Source organism: Equus przewalskii, chromosome 22 (assembly GCF_037783145.1).
Source record: "Equus przewalskii isolate Varuska chromosome 22, EquPr2, whole genome shotgun sequence".
NCBI classification, from domain to species: Eukaryota; Metazoa; Chordata; class Mammalia; order Perissodactyla; family Equidae; genus Equus; species Equus przewalskii.
This window is the reverse complement of record NC_091852.1, coordinates 35,593,366-35,615,233: the sequence shown is the minus strand read 5'-3', so window position 1 is coordinate 35,615,233 and position 21,868 is coordinate 35,593,366. Positions and strand designations below refer to the sequence as shown.

Here is a 21,868-nt window from a genome sequence, read left to right as displayed (position 1 = left end):
TAGTTTATTTCTTCAAACAATCTAAAATACCTATTAATCCACATATTTGAAAAGACTGGCTTTTAAATGCTTTCACAAACTAAGAAATATTTATTAAGAGTCTTAGATTAGTAAAAATTCTGTGTTCTTGAAAAAAATCATCAGTACTCTGAATTAACCATTTTAAAATGTTAACATAATTGTTTTTAATGATTTTTGAAAGTGGTACTTTAAGAAACAGAGAGTAAGCCAGGAAAATACAAATTTAAGACACTAGAATTCCTATAATATGGTCTCAGCCTGGATTGCTTCACCAAGTTGGATGTGCCCCTTGTGTCCTTCTCTTCTCTTCTAAAGGGATCTAACTCCTCTCCTTCCCATTATCTCTTTTTCCCCCTTGGCTTTACCCTTTCTTACAAGTTGTTACGATCACTCTATGTATGCCCTTGTCTTTACTTTCCCACCTTCACTATCCTAGTTTAAGTTGCCCCTACTGGCTGGGGTTTACTGCAGAAACAGCTTCCTAATAGCAATCTCTCCATGAGAGCATTAATCAACACTAGCATGTTGCTCTGTGTTCTCCCAGAGAGCAACAGCAGAAAGCTATGCACACAGTAGATGTTTGACACATCTGCTGAAGGAAAGAAGAAACGAATGAACAGGCTATCTTCGACACTAGTAGACTACCCTGGCAGTGGTTTTCATAAGCAGACTCTGCTCACATGCTTTGGCTCGTGTGACTGAGAGCCTTCTGGAGCATAACAGGGAATGAGAACTGGAAAATTTGTTTCTTTTGTTAAACAAAATGCTTAGCAATCTAACAGATTTTTTTGAGAGAGAAGAGTAGATACCTGACCCTGCTGAGGATAGGATTCCATACGGAAAACAGATTAGGACCAGTCCACAGAGTGAACTGTGAGACTCACCAGCTCACTTCCCCTACTGGTCCCCCAGAGAACTGGCAGCCAAGTTTGTACCCTCTGGGCAGGGGACTAGAAGATTCTTTTCTGAGGAATACAACCAACCCAAGAGAAAGACCTAAAGAGACTCACAGCTGGAAGCACCAAATGCAGAAACCCAGGCTGACTACCCTAGAATGAAGCTGTTACAGTCAATAAGCCCTACCCACCCCCACACAGCTTTACTGTCCTACGCCTAAGTGGAAAAGGTCAGCCACTAACACCAGACTTTGAAGAAAGTGTCCAATATGACAGAGCAAAAACCAACAAGGAAATTATGGGAAACAATGCAGGGAGAGAAGAATAACTATCATTAATATTTTCAGGTGTCTAAGATACCTTATGCATGAAACAAAAAAGAAACAGAGAAGAACTCTTAGAAATTAAAATAAAATTTAACTTTAAATATGAATTTAAGTAAAACATAACATTAAAAAAATCAGTAGAAGCATAGACGATAACGTTGAGGCAAATCCCCCCAAAAGCAGAACAAAAAGACAGAGATAAAAGATCAGAAAGAAAGCACAAAATCAAGATCAGCCCAGGAGGCCTTGCAGCTGAATGACGAAAGCTCCAAAAAGAATGAATGTGGAAACAGAAAGGGAAAAAATTCTTTTTAAAAGTTCAAGAAAATTTCCCAGAACTAACAAACGTGTGTTTCCAGATTGAAAGGGTCAACTGAATGCCCAGCACAATGGATAAAAGAGCCCACACTGGGGAGCATTAATATGAAATTTTTTAACACTGGGGACAAAGAGACCTTCCTAAAACCTTTTCAGGGAAGAAAAAAGAGGTTACATACAAAGCATCAAGAATTAGAAGGTCAATGAACATGAGAAAACTATGAATATGAGAAACTTCCTCAGAAAACAGTGGAGCAATTGACTCCAAATTTTCAGGGAAAATAACATACAATTCTATATTCAAATTATCAATGAAGTCTAAGGCTAGTATATGACTTTTCAAATACACAAAGACGATCTCAATTTATTTTCCTTCCCAAGCTAATGGAAGAGGCATTCTACCAAAATGAAGGTGTCACTCAAGAAAAGAGACAGGTATGTAATCTAGAAAAAGGCGTCTAGTGCAAGGGAAGAGGTGGAAAACAATGACAAAGGGAGATCTCGTGACTGTTGTTGTGCATCAGGCATTGAGGGCAACTGTAGCTGACGCTACACATAACCAGGTGCACGCAGCTCAGGGATCCAGGAGCTCCAAAGGAGCTACAGGCTCCCGATGATCCCCAGTGGGATCAGGTCACAGCTGTCCACCACTATACAGTGTTTTATAATACACCCTTCATTGGTCTCCTTCCCTCTCCTACTACCCCACAGGGTTTCCTGGAATCACCTCCTAAATCAACCAATTGTGCATAAATCCCTGCCTCCTGGTTTGCCTCTGGGGGAACCCAAACTAAGACAGCATCCAATTCAGAGTGCAGCAGATACCTCAAGGATGATTAACACCTGACATATTTCAATGCATTGAGAGGAAATTCACATGTGTGGCAGAGGGTTTCGGAAAGAATCAGTGAAAGGTACACAAAGAGTGAAGAAAATTTTTAAAAACCCAATTATTAACTCCAGGAAAAACAAAAAGGTTGTACAAGAAAGGAAATCTAGTCATCTTATTCCATACATCTCCGCTTTATGCAAGTTTACAAGGACGTGAAATGTAAATACTGAACACTACCTAACAAAAATCATGCTATAAACATCCTGGTGAGAAGAGAGAGGGAAAGGCTGTGGAATAATGGGAAGACAAGAAAAGAGCAAACAATTCTCGTCTTCCAAATAGGGAATCAAAGAGAAAAGATCTAAAACCAGAAAACCAAGCAGGAGCAACAGCAGCATGCTGTTTCACGATTAGAAGTAAAAACCAAAGAAACAGCTGAAACGATCTTGACAGTGTTGCTTCTGGGAAATGAAGATGGAGGAAGAGCTGCAACTCCAGGGGGACTGCTGTTTTTTGTAAAAAGCTTTGTAAAACTATATGATTTTTTATAATATGTACATGTATTACTTCCATTGTAAAAAACTAAATTTAGGGGCTGGCCAAGTGGTTAAGTTCCCATGCTCTGCTTTGGTGGCTCAGGGTTTTGCTGATTCGGAGCCGGGACATGGACATGGCACCGCTCATCAGGCCATGCAGAGGCAGTGTCCCACATGCCACAACTAGAAGGACCCACAACTAAAACATACAACTATGTACTGGGGGGATTTGGGGAGAAAAACCAGAAAGAAAGAAAAAAAAGGTTGGCAACAGTTGTTAGCTCAGGTACCAATCTTTAAAAAAAAAAACAACTAAATTTAAAATATTTCCTACTTCTTCTTCCCTGAGGACACCTAACTTGGCAGCTAAACTAGACAACCACCACTCACAATATCTTGATAATCTTGGCACTGCTCTAACCTCAAGGTCTTTCAATGAAAAGCTCTATTAAAAAATACGTTCACTGATGTAAAGAGAATTGGCTGGGAGGAGAAAAGTTAATAAGGATTAACAGGTGAAAGGTCATCAGAAAATGCCATTAAAGGAAAGGTCTTGATGAGTCCACATCTAGGTGATTTCTGGAAGGAAATGTAGCAGGTGAACTTAAACAGCAGGAAATGAAATTAGGATGACCAGAAAAGAGCTGATCTATTCCAAAAAAGGGCTCCTATTGTTTTGTCCTCTGCTAAAAATGGCAGTTTGGTTTTTGGCCTCAAAATCCAGGCTATCTTTTAAGGAAGACGAACAGGGGCAGCCAAGGCTCAATCTGAACCAGCTCCCAACTCTAAGGCATAATCTGTAGCATCCCTGACGAGCTTTCTAAGCCTGGGCACAGGTGAAGGGAGGTCAGAGCTCTGCTGGGAGTAACCCAGAAGCTCTGCCCACCTGCCCGCCTGCCCGCCCACAGAGCTTCCTCTGACCCAAGAGCAGTGTCCGGGTGAGCCAGGCTCAGGCTCTCCCAAGACTGCTTATCTAGAGTGGTAACTTGCTGGGAATTTAACTAGTGTGGTAACTACTGGGACATCTCAGTATCCCAGCTAAGTCTTAGTTCTTTTAATTTTTATTTCTTCATCCAAATGAACAAACAGGAAAACGAACCACTACATCTTGTCCTTCACAGAAAGCAGCACAGTGCATTAAAATAAACATTAGCTTTGGGCTCATACAAACATAGGTAAAAATCCAGGCTGCAGGTCTTGCTAGCTGTGTATGCCTGATAAATCTCTTATTCATAAGGTTATCAGTACTCAGTGATAAACAGCAACAAGAGTAACGAGCGCAGACACGCACAACAGGCCCTGGAGACGGGAGTGCACTCCTTTCTTCTCCTTCCATGTTCTCTTCTCTCTGCGAAAGTGTGCTGGCTGCTCTGTCAGCTCGGTTATTTGGGGAACTACGTTTCCCAGAATACCTTCCTCACAGGCTTCTGAGTTAGAACCGGTCCAAAGCGAGGTGGTACATGATTTGGGAGCCGAAGGCCACGCAGCAGGCACAGCCCTCTGAAGGCTGTCACTGGTTAGAGGAGGTGGACAGATGCAGACATGCAGATGGGTTTCGGCTTGTCCTCGCTCTTCCCTACTCTGTGTCCAGCTCTTCTTCTCGAATGCTGCCTCTGCTGACCAACGGTGACCCCAGGCCCACCACAGACCCTTTGCTGCAAACTTTCAGAGGTAGGAGGCTTGAAGAGCCAACAACCTTCCAGACCCTTCCACATCAGTGTTCTCTGCAGTCCTGCTCCAGCAGCGGGACCTGCCCACCTTCTAGATTCCTAAGTTCATTCACCTGGCTCAGGGCAGTTTGGTAACCTTTCTCTGATTCTTCAACTCCACGTTTTGGGCCTTTATTTACCCAGACAGACATAAAGGAGAATAACTGTAGTAGGAGTTAGCTGCTAATTGTAGAAAGAAGACGAGAAAGGAGAGCCAGTTTAACAAAGTGGGATTAAGACACAGACTCTGGAGTCAGGGTGTCTGAGTCCAAATCCTGGCTCTATTTCTTCCTGGGTGATTTTGGGCCTCAGTTACCTCATCTGCAAAATGGTAACTTCCCTTCACTGGGTTAGGCTGATGTAAGGATTAAATGATATGATGTAAGTCACAATGTTGGCACATGGTAAATGTTGGCTATTTCTATGAGTGCCAGACATGCCAGCAAGTTTGCTGTGTGATTGTGTATGACTTACTTAACCTCTCTGAGTCTTAGGTTCTTCATCCATAAAAAGTTGAGAAAAAAGGAGACAGGTGAATAATTCCTAAAACTCTTCCAAGTTCCCTTTCTTAAGGTAATTCTTAGATACAAGACTTCTCAAAGAAAGCACACCCTGACCTTCAGCCACAGGAAACTTCTGGCAGTTTCCTGAAGTTGCTAGAACTGTTCTCATCTTGGAATGGCCTTCCCTCTGTCTATATACCCAACACAATTCCAGGCACACCTTTTCTACAAAGCCTTTTCTGTCACCCTTTACTTCTACTGCCTCCAGGTGACCCCTTCCTTATTTTATGTCTCCCCCGTGCCCTGTACAAATATTCATCTTATCTCACACGATACTTTCTCTCTCTTTTCTGCATGTCTGTTTCCTGCTGCAAGTCAAGAAACTGTGTCCTACTGAATTCTAGCACAGGGCTGAGGATACAGCAGGTGCTTACTTATTAATTGTGGGCTGAATGATTTCATTTAAAAGTTTTAACTTTTTATAAAATTCTTCTGCGTACCTCGTTTTTTCTAATCCTTGGAAAAAAAGACTTTTCTGCTCAAAAGCACAACGACCTCCTACTGTGCTCTGAAATGGAGCTAGAGGCTGCTGCTAAGATCTAATTACACATTAACTCTGCGATCTGACAGGATGATTTGCGAGAATAAGTCATGCTGATGGCAATCTGGCCTGCGCTTCCCTTACACAGACTAGATGTTAAGAATTCCCCTGTTGCGGGGCTGTTCCATTTCTCCCGAGTCCATTTCTTGAAGTGCAGAAGGGTGGAATCCCACTTCCCATTCACTGTTATTAATAATTCGTCTCTACATGATGCCATGAAAAACTGCTTTATGTGAAAATGGTAAGAAACTGATCATACAATCTCCCAGAACCAAGAAATAGGCTCTCATTTCTCCCAACAAAGGAGGGTTCCTAATCTAAATTATGAGCCCTAGCTAAGGGCATAAAAAAGATTAAATTAATAAGAATCAATATAAGTAAGTTACACTGGAAACAATTATGTATCCCCCTCATGAAGAAAAATTCTGAATTTGCACTGCCTGATTGAATTGGTATTTACCAAAAATCTGCTCCTTAAACTTTTTTCCTATGATGAAATGAACAAATATTTATTAAGCACCTACTATGTCAAAGGGACTATGCTAGGGAGACTCTGAGAGAAGCGAGGCCCAGCCTCTGCTTTCAATGGTCTTACTGCCCAGCTAGAGTCAGAGAGCAGTCCACTCACTGTGATAGGAGGCAGACATGGGCCATACTGTGGGTAAGGTTATAATGTATCCACGTCACAGAAGAATAATGAATTCTGTCTGGAAGAGTGCGGCTGGGAAGGCTCATGAAACAGGTGACACTTGAGCTGGGCTTGAAAGTGAGTTGTAAAGACAGAGCAACGGGAAAGGACATTCTAGGTATCTGGAGATTATGAGCAAAGTCATGTGGAAGTGCCTGGTGTATTTGGAAACATCATTTTTTGGTATGTTATAGATCAATAAAGAGTTCAGAAAAAAACAAAAAAAGAACACTGATGCCAGTGTTCCACTCCCAGATTCCTGATGTAACTGGTCTGACATGTGGTCTGGCCATCAATTGTTTTTAAAGTCCCCTAAGTGATTCTAAAGTGCAGCCAAGGTTGAGGACCCCTGGGTAGGTGACGATACAAATTTGAGAGGAAGAATACAAGAGAAAGAGAAGATTTTGGAGAGGAAGTGTAGAAGTGTTCCAATTTCAGTAAATACAAAGTCTAAGAGAATATCCATGGAGTTGTACCAAACAGATACAAGATGGATCTTGAGCCGAAAAGATGGTGGTTTAAATAAAGAAAGGCAGCTTATTTGATAACACCTGGAATCATTTTTTCCCCAGTTTTATTGAGACATAAGTGACATACAACATTGTGTTTACTTAGATGTAGAACATGATTTGATATATGTATATATTGTGAAATGATTACAAATTAAGATCTATCACTCACAAAGTTATAAAACTTTTTTTTCTTGTTATGAGAACTTTTAAGATCTACTCCCTTAGCAAATTTCGAATACACAATATGGTATTGTTAACTACAGTCACTGTGATGTACATTACACCCCCAGCACTTATTTATCTAAAAATGGAAGTGTGTTCCTTTTGACCACCGTCACCCATTTCACCCACCCCCTTCCCCCAGCCTCTGGCAACCACCAATCTGCTGTTTCTATGAGTTTGGTTTCTTTAGATTCCACATATAAGTGAGATCATACAACATTTGTCTTTCTCTCTCTGACTTATTTGACTTAGCATAATGCCCTCGAGGTCCTTATATATTGCCACAAATGTGATACATATATATCACATTTATATGTATATATATATACACACACACATATATACACACACACACACATTATTATTCACCATAATAACCTTATAACATTATGGAACATTATTCACCATAATAAGGAAGGAAACACCTGGAATCTTAAAGGCTAGGTCAACAGATAACAGGAAGAAGGGGAAGAAAATTCCCCCCAAAATCAACGAAACAAAATTCTACAGAAGTTTTCTTTTTCTTCTGATGGTTTTATATTTGACAGGTGGTAATTAGCCTTTAATTAATGTTACTATAATCCAGGAGCTTTAACTTAATTTTCACAACCACCAGTACCTTGTGGGGCTGGCTGTATCACTCCCATTAGCAGAGAGAAGGATGGGCTGCGTCCATAGAGTGAGGACGCGGAGGCTCGGGGAGAGTGGAAAATCTGTCCGAGTTCTCGTTAAGTTACTACGAGGCAAAGAAGGAATTCAGACTCTGGTCTGTGATTCCAAAGCTGTTCTCTTTCCCGCTCCATCAATTCCTCCGGGACTAAAAGTTGCACATGGAAACCCTCCATGTCTCCACAAGGCTCAAGGGAAAAACAAAAAATCCTTGTCTACAGGCTTTTACCAATGGCTGACAACCTGATGTCTATCAGAATTACTTAGAAAACTTTTTTAAAACCCAGATTTGAGGCCTCCACCTCTGACTTGCTGATTTAGAATATCCAGGGGGTTAGAGCACGGAACATGTCTCTGAGCGTGCTCTGGATACATGGACAAGCAAACGTGGGCACTGGGGTCCCACCTATTACAGGTTCTGAACACTCACTTAACCTCCTCAAGTCAGTCAGTTGATGATTTTCCAATTTCTCTCTCCAGCCCAGACCTTTCCACTGTGTCACAGACTCATGTATTCTAATACCTACTGAACTCCACCAGGATGTTTAGGCATCTCAAACTTAACACGTTCAAGCTAAACTCCAGATTTCCCACAATCATCCCATAACTCTTCCTCCTGAAGTATTTCCCATATTAGTGAAAGCAACTCACTATTCTATTTGCTCAGGCCTGAAACCTGATAGCCATCTTTGATGCCTCTCTTTGTCCCATACTGTACACCCAATCTGTCAGTAAGTTCTGTCAGCTCTGTACTCAAAACACATCCCAAATCAGACTACTTCTCACTTGGAGCCACCGCCATCTCTAGCTTGGATTGGCCTCCCTGCTTTCACTCTTGCCCCCTATAATATATTCTGTATAGGAGTCCTTTTCAGTGCTCTTTTCATGTCTGTCTTCTCAAAACTCGTTAATGTGTTCTCATATCATTCAGACTAGGAGACAAGGTCCTATGGTGCTTGTCATTCAGAATCGTGACAAGGTCTTACACGCTCCAGCTCTTGTGACCTCCCCCTCCCATCGTGTGTTTTGCTGTTCCCTGAGCACACCAAATGCACCACTATCCTGCACCCAGTCACTCTCTGTCTCCCTTACCCTTGACTTTTCTTCAACGCACTGATTACCATCAATCTCTTCCCACTAGACAGTGGGCTCCACGAGGGCAGTCTGGATCTGCTTCATTTACTTATGTGTGCCTAGGACTTAGAACATCACATTAGAATAAATGTGGCAGATAACTGAGGGAAAAAACAAACGGGTTTCCTCTTCTACAGAACAGAGAAAAACCAAAGGTGCCTCGCTGGGTTATTGTGAGGATCAGAAATGATGTCTGGAAAGTACTTGGCACTGTGCTTCACATTCAAAGAAATACTCAGTAAAACGGAGGCTATAACCAACATGATAAATTCTTTGTTGTATGGAAAGTAGGGTCACCAAGAATTATATTGAACTGAACAAATATGGCAGTCCCAGATTATCAAGGACAAGAGAAAAGCTCTTAGAGTTGGTGGGTCTAGATACAAATATCAAATGTTGCCTCTCGTATAACACGAAGGGTGAGGATAAGAAAGTCCCATCTAGGTTAAAGGAATAGAGTAGGTAAGAGGGGTAGACGGCATGAGAGAACATTCAGAAAATTCTGCATTCCCACCTCCTTCCTCACTCTCCCACCACCCTGTGTCTGCGGATTAAATATAAAGAAGCTATAGTGTTGACTTAACAGAAATGAGCTGCTAGTCTAGGTTTACTTTGCTGGCCCAAAGACTATAAGTAAGATGTTAAAAATCCTTTCTCCCTCTTTATAAATAAGTATGACTTTGGGTTAGCTTTCTAGCTCTGTCTCCCTGGAAACCTGATAAAGGTAGAATATCACCTGTTAGCAGGCAACATTGCTTATGGTAGAAATGACTCCCGATTCACACACGACATGTGGACTGGGAGGAATGCGAATGATTTATCCACACCTGGTGGGAAGCCTCCATTCTGGGCTTCCTGAAGTGCAGTGAATCTGGTAACTGGGCGTATCCCTTGCTGGGATCTGAGTGGTGACGAGTGGTTAGACACACCAATTCCTATTTAGGACATGAGACTTCTAACCCCCTTCCCCTCCTGCAACCTGTTCTGTTCTCATTCTCTAGAAGCTAAGCTGTCCCTTGGGGGGGGGGCAGGAAATAACCTCTCACTGCTGTATGGACTGCTGAGAGAACCCCCACTGAAGAAAATCCATGGCATTGCCCTGCTGTGCTTTCTGTTTTAATAGTCTTCTAAGATGATGCAATGCCAGAGGCGGCCTAATCAACCATGTGGGACGAACTGTCTGGTGGAGCCTATGAAGACCCCCAAAGTGAGTGATGTAGGGGCTTTAGAGTAACTTGAAATCAGTGTTTTAATATTGTATTAGTTTTCTAGGATTGCTGTAACAGAGTACCATAAACCAGGTGGCTTAAAACAATAGAAACTTACTCTTTCACAGTTCTGGAGGCCAGAGTCTGAAATTAAGGTGTCAGCAGGGCCACGCTCCCTCTGAGAGCTCTAGGGCAGAATCCTTCCTTGTGTCTTCCTAGCTTCGCTGGCTCCCAGCCATCTTTAGAATTCCTTGGCTTTTAGCTACATCACTCCAAGCTCTGCCTCCGTTTTCCCATGGCGTTCTTTTCTCTATATCTCTCTCTGTCTTTTTCACTTCTTATGAGGATACCAGTCACTGGATTTAGGATCTACCCTAATTCAGTACCACCTCACCTTGAGTCCATCTGCAAAGACCCTGTTTCCAAATTAGGTCACAATCGGAGGTTCTGGGTGGACATGAATTTGGGGGACACTATTCAACTCACTATACCATGCTTTTACATTTGATTATTTCAACCAACTTTACATTAAACTAACTTTTAAGAATTAGCTGGATTCCTACACTTATGAGCAAATCATTTATTAAATAATTTTCATTTTGCATGGTTTTCTGAAGCTTTCTCTCTTTATAAAGATTCCATCTGGGCTTATTCTTCTTGGATAAGGTCACCTGAAAAAAACTAACTTTGAACAAAGCTTCAATAGAAATAGAAAGTCTCCTGACTGCATGATTTATTGAACCCTTGGGTGATGACGTTTTATTGATGAAGCACTTTATTTCCATAAGCACATAAATATGAGATCCACTGATGAATGCGTAATCTAAGATTTTCAGAAATAAAGGAAGGACAGGTCCCTAACGTCTTCCATTCTTTGGGGCTCTCCCCACCCCTGTCTACAGGTCCTAATTTACTGAGCGTTTACTGCTACTCTTCCTTTGACAGTGTTACCCAGTGGTGTGCTGAAGTCAGCCAGCACTGGCTCATAGGAGCCAATCATGAGCTTCTCTTTCCAAGTCTACATTCAGTGATGTCATGTTGGTACCTTAAAAAAGTCATGGGAGACATTGCAACTCAGAAACTGGAAAACACTACAAATCAAGGCTTTTCTTCCAGGGAGATCGTTGTCAAACCTTGGTCAGAACACCACTACTTAACCCCCCAGCTTGCGGGGAATTTTATTGCACTTTAATTCTCATCTATGGTGGCTAAGAAAAATACACTTCTTCACGTAAAAAAAAATTTAATATTTCAAATAAAGAAGTATAGAGAATAACATAACACACACACACACACATATATATACCACTCAGATTTATCATTGTTAAATATGATGACCAAGCCATTGGTTCTTGACAATATCTGAAAAGGTATTTCTGTACTAGCATTTCCATCCATTGCATCTTGTGACATAATAAAAAAATATATATTTGGTCTCTGCCCATTTCCTGGCACATCCTTCCTAAAACCTTTGAATCTCCAAAGTGGTTAAGTGTTGATAAGTGTCTTTTTTTCCTAAATTATTTCATTGAGATCACAATGGTTTATAACTGTGTAATTTCAGGTGGACATTATCATTTATCAGTTTCTGTATAGACTGCACCCTGCTGCAGCCCCTTTCTCCTCCCCTGAGGTCAGAGGAAGTTAGGAAGTAGGACTGAAATTTCCCACCCTCTAACCACAGAGTTGGTTCCCCTGGTAACCAGCCCTCATCCTGAGGCTATCTCATTAGCATTTGACCTTCTCTGAACTCAGGGGAGGGAAGAAGGGAGCTGGAGATTGATTACATCACCAAACGCCAACCATTTAATGATCCTACCTAATGAAGCCTCCATAAAAATCCTAACCGAAGGGGTTCAGAGAGCCTCCAGGTGGTGAACACATGGAGGTACTAGAAGGCTGACAGGCCTGGAGAGGTCATGGAAGCTCTGTGTCCCTCCCCATACCTTGCCCTACACATCTTTCATTTGACTGTTCCTAAGTTGTATCCTTTATAATAAATCAGTAAGTTAAAAAAAAAGTGTTTTTCTGAGTTCTGGGAGACTTCCTAGCAAATTATCAAACCAAAGAGGGGGTCAGAAGTGCCAGAGGCTCAGATGTGGGATTGGCATCTAAAGTGGGGGCAGTCTTGTAGGTTAACTGTGGGATCTGATTCTAACTCTAGGTAGACAGTATTGGAACTGAATTGAATTATAGGACATCCTACACTGGAGTTGCAGAATTGGTCGGTGTAGGGTAAAACCCAGACATCTGGTGTCAGAAGTGTTCTATGGGTGGAGTGTATAGAGAAATAGTTTTCCTTGTACTCCTCTAAAACAGGATGTAACACACTCATAGGAGGGGACGTTGAGGTTCTGATAGACATTTGTAGGAAAATCCTTGAGATTCCTTTTGTAAGCTTCTGTGAAATGTCAGGACACGTGGATCCAAAGCCTCTGAGGACAAGGCAAAAGTGATGTTTTCTAAGGGGGTTTGGTCCCAAGAACAACGATGGAAGAGAATGAATGTTCTTTTTCCTAAGGAAAAAAAATAGGGAGTCCTGATGTTATCTTTTTTTTTTTTTAGTTTCATTTACTATAATTCAAAATCAAGATTTATAGCAAACGAGATTTCTTTAGTGCCGGAAATCAATAGTCTTTGTGGAACGGGAAGTTGGAATGAAGAGGCTCAGCACAAATCTAAGCACAGAGCAGGAGGTGAAGGGGCACAGGGGTGGTGAAAATGGGTGTTCCCTGCTGGAGGGGGCAGGTACGAGCAGTGAGTCGTCCCTTCTGCACCCCATCTTCCTCCCCAACTTAAACGATTATGACAGAAGCATTTGGGGAAAGACCTTTTGTAAATAAAAAAATTACAACCTGCTTTAAATTCCTGTATTATGCTCTTAAGAGTGGCTTCCTTCCCTGTTCAACTGTGAAATTTCAAATACGAAAACATATTGACAGGGCATCTGTCCATCTCAAAGGGGAAGAAGGGAAGCCAACCCCACCCTTGCTCTGTGTTGGTAAACACAGCTGACACATTTAGACAAAAGAGGTGGCCACAGCATTCCAAGCCACGTCTCCATTTTCTGTTAGGGGAAACCTAATGGATTTAGCATCCATTCAAAGAGATGGAATAAATCTTCCAGAAGCCTTTCACTGCTTTTACGGACTTAATTCCTTTGTCATCTCTACTTATCTTACAGAAACCAAACCTAGTTGCCCTAAAGAGCAGAGATCTTTAGCTGACAAATGCTTAATGATTTGTATTAGTATTCATAAATATTACCATCTGGTCTAAAACTTGGAATGAGCCCTAAAATATCTTTGAAAAGTTAACGATTAGGACCACGTTTCATCCCATAGCTATCATTTCAGAAGTATCTACTATGCGTAATTCACATACATCATCTTTTTAATCCTCCCAATGACACAAGAGACAGGTTTTGTTTCTCCACTTTACAGATAAAGAAAATGAAGCACAAAGATATTATGTAACTTGCCCAAGGACACAGAGCAACACGAAGCTCAGCAGATTTTGAATCCTAACTGTGTCTCAAAAGCCTGTTCTCATTCCAGAACGCCACTCTGGCTCTCATTGCTTTATTACATCTTCATTAAAATAGGGCAAATTAAGACTTGTCAGCAGCAAAGTGTAAAGCCTTAGCTATATTTACACTTGTTAGGTGTTTAAAAATGCAGAGGTGAGGAAAGGTGATAGATGCTGCAACTTAGGAAGCAGGAGAAGGGGCGCAGGAGTTAGGAGCCTGGAGGTCTTTCCATCTGCGTGACCTTGGGCAAGCTGCCTAACCTCTCAGGACCTGAGCTACCTCACTTCAAACATAAGAGGGCCAGCTTATCTGATTTCTGTAATGCCTTTCAAATCTAAAAATCTCGCATACATGCATTAGAATCCACTAGGATAAGTGGACCAGGTCATTTGCAAATGAGTAGATGGTATCTATGCCAGTGTACATAGAACCTTACTGTAATTTTTCAAAACCAATGAAACTCATTTTTGTAAAATCATTGCTGAGATCAAAACCAATAGGCCTTACTTTAAGACTCTAATGTAAAGATTTTAACTTTATTCTTTTTCTTAATCTCTCCTTTTTTTGTTTTTATTTCTATAAGAATGAATGACACAGCCAAACCATTTCCTAATGATCTGGTTTCTGTTTATGGTCTTTACAAAAAGAAGATCTTTTTACAAGATCAAATAAATACATCAAAGAAAACAAAAAGGTAATTTATTCACCTTTCTTGTGGAAAATTATCAAATTTCATAGGGATACTTAGTTACTAAATACAACAAACACTGTGAACAAGCATTGTTAAAATTTAGAGGACCAAAGTGGCATTTAAATGTGAAAAGAGAGCCTCTTTTTGAAGATAAAAAAAATTAGAACTGCATTCTCCTATGACAGAATCTATTACAACTTCCTACTAACTAACACAAGGGCACGTGCCTTCACAGAAACAAAACAGGACGGGGTTCAAATTGCAGCTCTGCAGGGACGAGAAGGTGCATACCCTCCTAGCCTCCCTGTGCCTGGTTGTAAGAGATGATAACAGTTAGTGACAGAATTGCTGTGACAGTGAAATAGTGATATACGTAATCAAAGCAGGCCCTAAACAAATGCTACTTCTTTTCTCCTCTTTCCCCCTTTTGGCTGGAGAAAATTGTAATTGATAGCCATTTCATCAAAATGGCAACTAATAGTTAAAATTCTACTTACCTCTTTATTATCTATGGAGACTCAATGAGTCTTTAGTTGAAGGAAAAAATTAATTCTGAATTATCTTAACTAAATTTGTGACGTCTAGTATAACTGTAATTGGAATATGAGTATAAATCCCCAAGTCATACTAATTTAGATTTAGAGCTTAATACTTGCAACAAAATGTACTTAATAAATAACATTTTAGCATATATTTCATGTTGGCAACCTGTGATGACTGCATATAATGACCTAATTTTCCTGGGTAAAATCTCAGAACATCTCTAAGTCTGAAATGAGCCCTCTGATGCTCCCTGCACTGTGAAAAACGTGTTCCCCAGCCTTGCACACTAACAATTATAAAGGATGCAAAAGATTTACACGGTAATGAGGACTTGGGTAAATTTCCTCAAACCTATGCAGTTTCCCTTGAAGTTAAATATTAGAAAGGATTAAGGAAAGAGAAGAGGAAGATTTGCCAGCTGACATATAAATACGTAACTTTACCACTGGATCATGCTACCTTCCACCCAAACAATGGTATTTCTATAACACCTCTCTCCCAGGCGACAGAGCTCTCTTGTGCCCCTGCTGAGTGGGAAGCGGCAGGGAGGTGTTTTAAGACACTGTGCTGTGGTACAGAGTCAGCAGCCCTAAGAACCCATGAGATGGGAGAGCAAACCTTGCCCACCCCCACATGGGGTGTTGCAAGGCACCAACACAGGTCTCACAGCACACCCTGAGAAAGCAGGTGGTTACACCACAGGAACGTAAAATGGTTCCTACGATTTGAAAAATACACAGCCCGCTGTGTACCAACAGCATGAGCCTTTGCTTCTTTGGTGTTTGGAGACGATAGAGGGTGGCCTCTTGGCACTGTGACATTGTTGTGGGTAAGGTCCTACAGAGGGACTTTTTCCTGGAGGCCTTGCCTGTGGAGAAACTGCTGAGTAAGCACCTGAGATGCCCTCAGGTAGGGCTGGAGGCCCCTGGGAAGAGAAGGTGAGTGACATTTCTTGAGCCCCTACAGAAGTGACAGGCACTGTGCCAACTGCTTTGCACTGTCTCATGTTTCAAAGATATCTTCAGTCTTAGCATAGAGTGGACCCATATTTCCACTCCCTAGGGGGTCAGGAGACTTCATCCTGAGCTGAAAAGATGTGACAGGTTTTCCCAATCCATGTCCTGCTTCAATGTAAGGTATCCAGGAAGCCCAAAGTGATAAAGGCAAATGGCCTGATGGCCCAGCAAACAGTGATATGCTTGAACTAGGAGCTCTGGTTTGGGAACAAACAGCCATATTGTATTAGTTTTCTACACTGAGTAACAAAGTTCCACAAACTTAGTGGCTTCAAACTACACATATTTACTATGTCACAGTTTCTGTAGGTTAGAAGTCCAAGCGCAACTCAACAGCACCCTCTGTTCAGGGTCTCACAAGGCTACAATCAAGGTGTCAGCCAGGCTGCCATGTTATCAGGAAGCTCAAGTGGGAAAAAATCTGCTTCTAAGCCCACTCAAGTTGTTGGCAAAATTTCACTTCCTTGTGGTGGTATGACTGAAGGCCCTGGCTTCTTGCTGGCTGTTGGCTAATGGCTGCCCTTCGGTCCTCGAGGCCACCCTCAGCTCCCTGACACAGCAGTCACAACATGGCAGTTTGCTGCTTCTAGGCCAGGAGGAGAACCTCTCTCACTCCAGTCCCCTGAGACAGTTTTATATAATGTAGCGTGATCACAGGAATGACATCCTATCAACTTTGCCATATAATATAACCTAATCAAGAGAGTGGCAAGTGGTTGATCCCATCACCTTTGCCATTTTCTATTGGTTAGAAGCAAGTCATAGATCCCACCACTGCTCAAAAGGAAGGGATTATACAAGGTGAGAATCACTGGGGGTCACTCTCGAGTGTATCCACCACACATACCAAGACAGAAGGTGTCTTCATATTTTGTAGCATAAAACAGTGAAAACAAAATGGACTCTGGACACAGTCATATCTGAACATGAATTCTGGTTCTTTTGTTGCATAGCTTTGGGAAAATTATTTAATTTCTCTTGAAACTGCTGTTTTCTAATCTGAAAATAGGAACAACTATTATCTATATCTGTAAATATGAATGTTCTGTCAATAACTTCAGCTTAATGATTTAAACATGAGAGTATGTATTTCCACACTTTTTCCAAAGCATTTGTGAAATGTATTCACTGTGCACCACACCAAGTAGAAATTATATAGACAGAGGAACAGTTCTGATCCTGGCCTGTTCAAGTCTGCAGACCATAACCCTACCTTAAAGGTTAGCTACTCCTATAGATGGAGCTTAAATATGCTTAACATGATTTGATTCATTCAGTCAGCAAATTAAGCACCGACTAAGCACCAATCACTGTGCTAGGTGATGAGGATCAAGGCTGCCCTAGGAGGAGAAGGGCAAGGCATCCTGGCGTACATACTGATCTATATCATCCTGTGGGAAGTAGAGGACATCCTGACCTGATTCAACCTGATTCGTATCCAAAGTTATACAACCACCACCCGATAACCAGACCCCATCTGCACTGATACCATTTTAACAACTTTTTTACATGATCTTTCCTTTGTCTTGTAAAGAAATAACTCACATACCTATGTCTTATAAATTTGGCCCTACCCTCAACCCACTGCAGCTCTTCCCTGCCCATGGGTCCTGTCCCTATGCTATTCTTTGAATAAAGGAGCACTACTGCCAGACTCTGAGAGTCTAAGAAATCTTTCTTTCAACTCCTTGGGTCACTGAGCCCACGTCACTAGGTACTAGATATATAAAAATGAGCAAAACAGACACAGTCCTTGTCTTTGATGAGTTTATAAGACAGTGGGAGAGATGTATGCATTCAATAAATATTTATTAAGGGCACCGTCTGTATCTTAGGGATAGTAAACAGGACAATGTCCCTATCCTTGTGCAGATTACATTCTGGATGGGAAATGGGGGTGACAGGCAGATGACTTAAAAAAAAGATAAAATAGAGGATAATTTCAAATGATGATAGAAGTTCAAAAGGGGATATGAGAAGGGAGAAGGATGGGCAGAGGCTATTTTAGATAGAGTGGGCAGGGAAGGACCACAGAGGGAGGTGGAGATGGACTAACCAGAAGGAGCAGCCACAACAGGAGTCTGGAGAAGAGTGCCCCATGCAGAGGAACTTCCTATGCAAAGACCCTGAGGTAGGAACAAGCTGAGCATGGCTGAGGACCAAAAAGAAGCCAGTGAGAGTGGACAGAGGACAACATGGTGTTGGGGGCAGAGCAAGAGCCAAATCACACAGGGACTTGTAGCCAGGAAGTGTCAGTTCAGTGGGAAGCTACTAAGACTAATAAGCAGAGGAGTGACAAGATATGATTTATATCTTTAATGGAATGAGCAGGCTGCTATGTGCAGAATGTAAACCAGGGGAGTAAGAATGAAGGAGGGCAGGATATTGAACAAACAAAAACAACCTAGAAAAATAAAAATCACGATAAGTGCAACAGAAGACAAGAACAGGGCTCTCTGATTGCAGTGTACAAACAACAGTCTCACATTCAGGTCACTTGCATGATAGTGGCAGAGACAAGCCACACCTTAACAAGTAAACATTTAATAAAGGTTTAAGTAGTGACACCACAGAGATAAACAAAACAGGGAAACGGAAACAAAACAGAGTGACAAGGGGTGATGCTTTAAACAAGATGATTAGGAAAGCTGCACAAGTAAGGGTGCTGTTTGAGCAGAGACCTGAAGTGAAGACCTGGAGACAAAGGAATTCAGGTAGAAGGACTGGCACAGTCCAGATGAATGAGGGTGCCTGCGTGTTTGAGGAACAGTGGGAAGGCCGGCGATGCTGGTGGAGAGGGAGCAGGATGGAGATTGGTAGGACTGTAGAAAAGGAAGTCAGATCATCGGACCTTGTAACCCATGATGAAGACTTTCAATTTTATTCTAAATGGGGAACCACTGGAGAGATCTGTGGAAGGGACTCATGTGAAGGCAGCATGACAATTCAACACTGGAGTGGACCTGATTTAGACTGGGGGCTCAGGGAATGCCTCTCAGAGGTGATATTGAAGCTGAGGCAGGAAGGATGAGTAAGACAGGTGTCACATAAGGGGCAGGTGGGGGCCATTCCAGGAGGAGGGCACAGCCAGTGCCAAGTCCTGATGGAGGAAGAGCTTGAGGCTCTTGGAAAAACTAAAAGGCCAGTGAGGCTGCAGTAGGGTGAACAAGAGGGAGACCAGACTTGGAGAAACAGAGCGAGTGCAGGGACCACTACAGGGAAGCAGCGCATTAGTAGCTCAAGGCTATTGAATGGAGACTCTATTAGCTTAATTTCCCATATACGTGCATACTTTTAAATGTATAATATCTGTTATGTTTAATTATATTTTAAATAAGGTCTGGCTTTAGCAGTCCTTAGAGACACAGTAAATGGATATCATTAGTCCACCAATTTCAGCTGACTTAAAACTCTGGATTACCTGAGGTGTCTTGACTGTATTAGGAACCTACTAGTTTTCAATATTTTTTCCCAAAGATGTAGTAAAAATAGGAAAACCCTCCAGCCTTTTCAGTACATATAGTATACCAATTACACCACGTATCATCTGACTTCTATTTTCCTCTTTAATATGTTCATCCTTGAAAGACCCTATTCCTCTGAAGTTTAGCAACCTTTTCCTCACAATTACTTTTGTAATCTGTCTTTTATGCATTTTCAATATTTTTCAGTGTCAGGATTTTGAAAAGTAAAAGCTCTGTACTAGACTCAGTACACATCCCTTATTCTTTAAGTGAGGGGTACATACATTCATTTGTCACCTATTCAGTAGACATAGTGAGGGCAAATCATGTACCAGGCACAGTGCTAAGTGCCGTGGGAGACAAGAAGATGATGATTACGACTCAGGTCCTGCCCTCCAGGAAACAGCAAAGTCAGTCTCTTTTGGAGCCAAGGATCTGAATATGTGAATGTCAAAATAATATATGTATTGATCTTCAGTTCTAATACCACCAAATATCTTATAGTGACTGTATTTATTCATCTTTGGAAGGAAATAATTAAGAGGGCAGCCTGTGGGAAAGAAGTATAATAATGTTGATATAATATCTTTCCAGAGATTAATGAGATATTTTAAAATTAACACAGCTTAATTTTAGTTCCATAGGCAACATTCCACAAATGAGATCTGAAATTATCATTAAAAAATTCTAGGGCTATCCTGGTTGCATAGTGGTTAAGTTCGCATGTTCCACTTCAGCAGCCCAGGGTTCGCAGGTTCGGATCCCAGGTGTGGACCTAGGCACTGTTTATTAAGCCATGCTGTGGTGGCATCCCACATACAAAATCGAGGAAGACTGGCACAGATGTTAACTCAGCAACAATCTTCCTCAAGCAAAAAGACAAGAGAGGTTAGCTTAGGGCCAATCTTCCTCACACACACACACAAAATTCTGAATAGATATCTAATGACCTCAATCTTGTACCCACATCTCTCAGCATGTTGGAGAAAGATGGACCATATAGACATTCAAGGGAAAAGCCTTTCTGTAGAGAACCAAACCTTGAGTGTTTTCATGATAAAACTGCTTTTTATCTACACAGCTTGGGACTCTATACAGGATTATGACATTAGGGTCAAAATGACTTTTCAGTGCAAACTGAAAAGCCTCTGTCATAACCAGTATGCTAAGGCTGGGAATGAAACACAGTCCCATCTGGCCATATCTGTTTTTCTCTTTAAAAGGGAGATTTTCACCCAGGGAGCCCTGATGCAGATAGGCAGAAGGTTCAACAAACAAATAAAGATATTCTGTTCCAAAATCAAGAGTCCAGTTCTCTATTGAAAAATAAACACCAATATACATAAACCAAGAAGCTAAACATCAAACATAGGTCAAAATATAATAAACAGTTTGAATGGCAAACCCTCTAGACCTGTGCTGTCCATTATGGGAACCACTGGCCACACAAGGCAACTGAACATTAGAAATGTGACTAGTCCAAACCAAGACATGCTAGAAGTATAAAACACACATCAAATTTCAAAACTTAGTACAAAAAAAAGAGAAAAGAATGTAGAATTTATCAATGATTTTTAACATTGGTTAAAATTTTGGATATATTGGGCTAAATAAAATATGATTAAAATCAATTTTACCTTTTTACTTTTTTAATGTGGCTACTAGAAAATTCTAAATTACACACATGACTTGCATTTTATTTCTATGAGACAATGCTGATTTAGTGCTCTTTTTTTTTTATCTCCACAAGCCATCAGAATACTCATATAAGAAAACTGATTTCTATCTTCTCTGATGATCTTTGCTCTTAGATACCATGAGAATAGGGCCTCACAATTGGTAGAATGGAATTAGTGCACAGCACTTTTCATGTTCAAATTATTTCTTATCTAAACAGGTTGGAAACTGATACTGGTTTATGGATGTTCCTGTCAGAATAATTTCACATCCAAGCTGAAAGACTTTACAGCTCTCTGTTCTGTTCTCAAAAGCCCTGCTTCATAGGACACACCTGTAGACCTGTGACTCCTTTCTCCCTTCCTCACCTCATCAGTTAGCTGGAACTTCCAGAAGGAATTAGCTGTGATGCCCCCGGGCCACTCTCTTCAGAATGTACATACCTTATACTGTTAGACTGTGAAGTCCCAGAAAGCAGGGACCCAACCGTGGTCCTGTGTCTACTCCTACCGCATCTAGGATTAGTCTTTGTTAAAAGTAAACGCATTTGATAAATGTTGGTTACACGGGTAGAGTTGAGTTTTCCTTCTCTCCTTTACATTACCACAGTTTTAACACATTAGACACTGACTGTCAACTGTGCTTCATAATTCACTTATTCAAATATCCAAGTGCCACTGGCTGCCTGGAACTGAGCTGGGGGCTGGGGTTTGGGTGTAAATAAGACAGCAACAGTCCTGTCCTTACAGGGGAGGACAAACAAAAGCACACAC

At 41.3% G+C, this 21,868-nt stretch overlaps 1 protein-coding gene across 7 annotated transcripts in view; it reads right to left on the bottom strand.

Moving 5' to 3' along the window:
- The window catches only part of SH3GL2 (SH3 domain containing GRB2 like 2, endophilin A1), a 196,885-nt gene that overhangs the window by 13,062 nt on the left and 161,955 nt on the right, over nt 1–21,868 (bottom strand). The gene's annotated exons all lie outside the window — the stretch shown is intronic.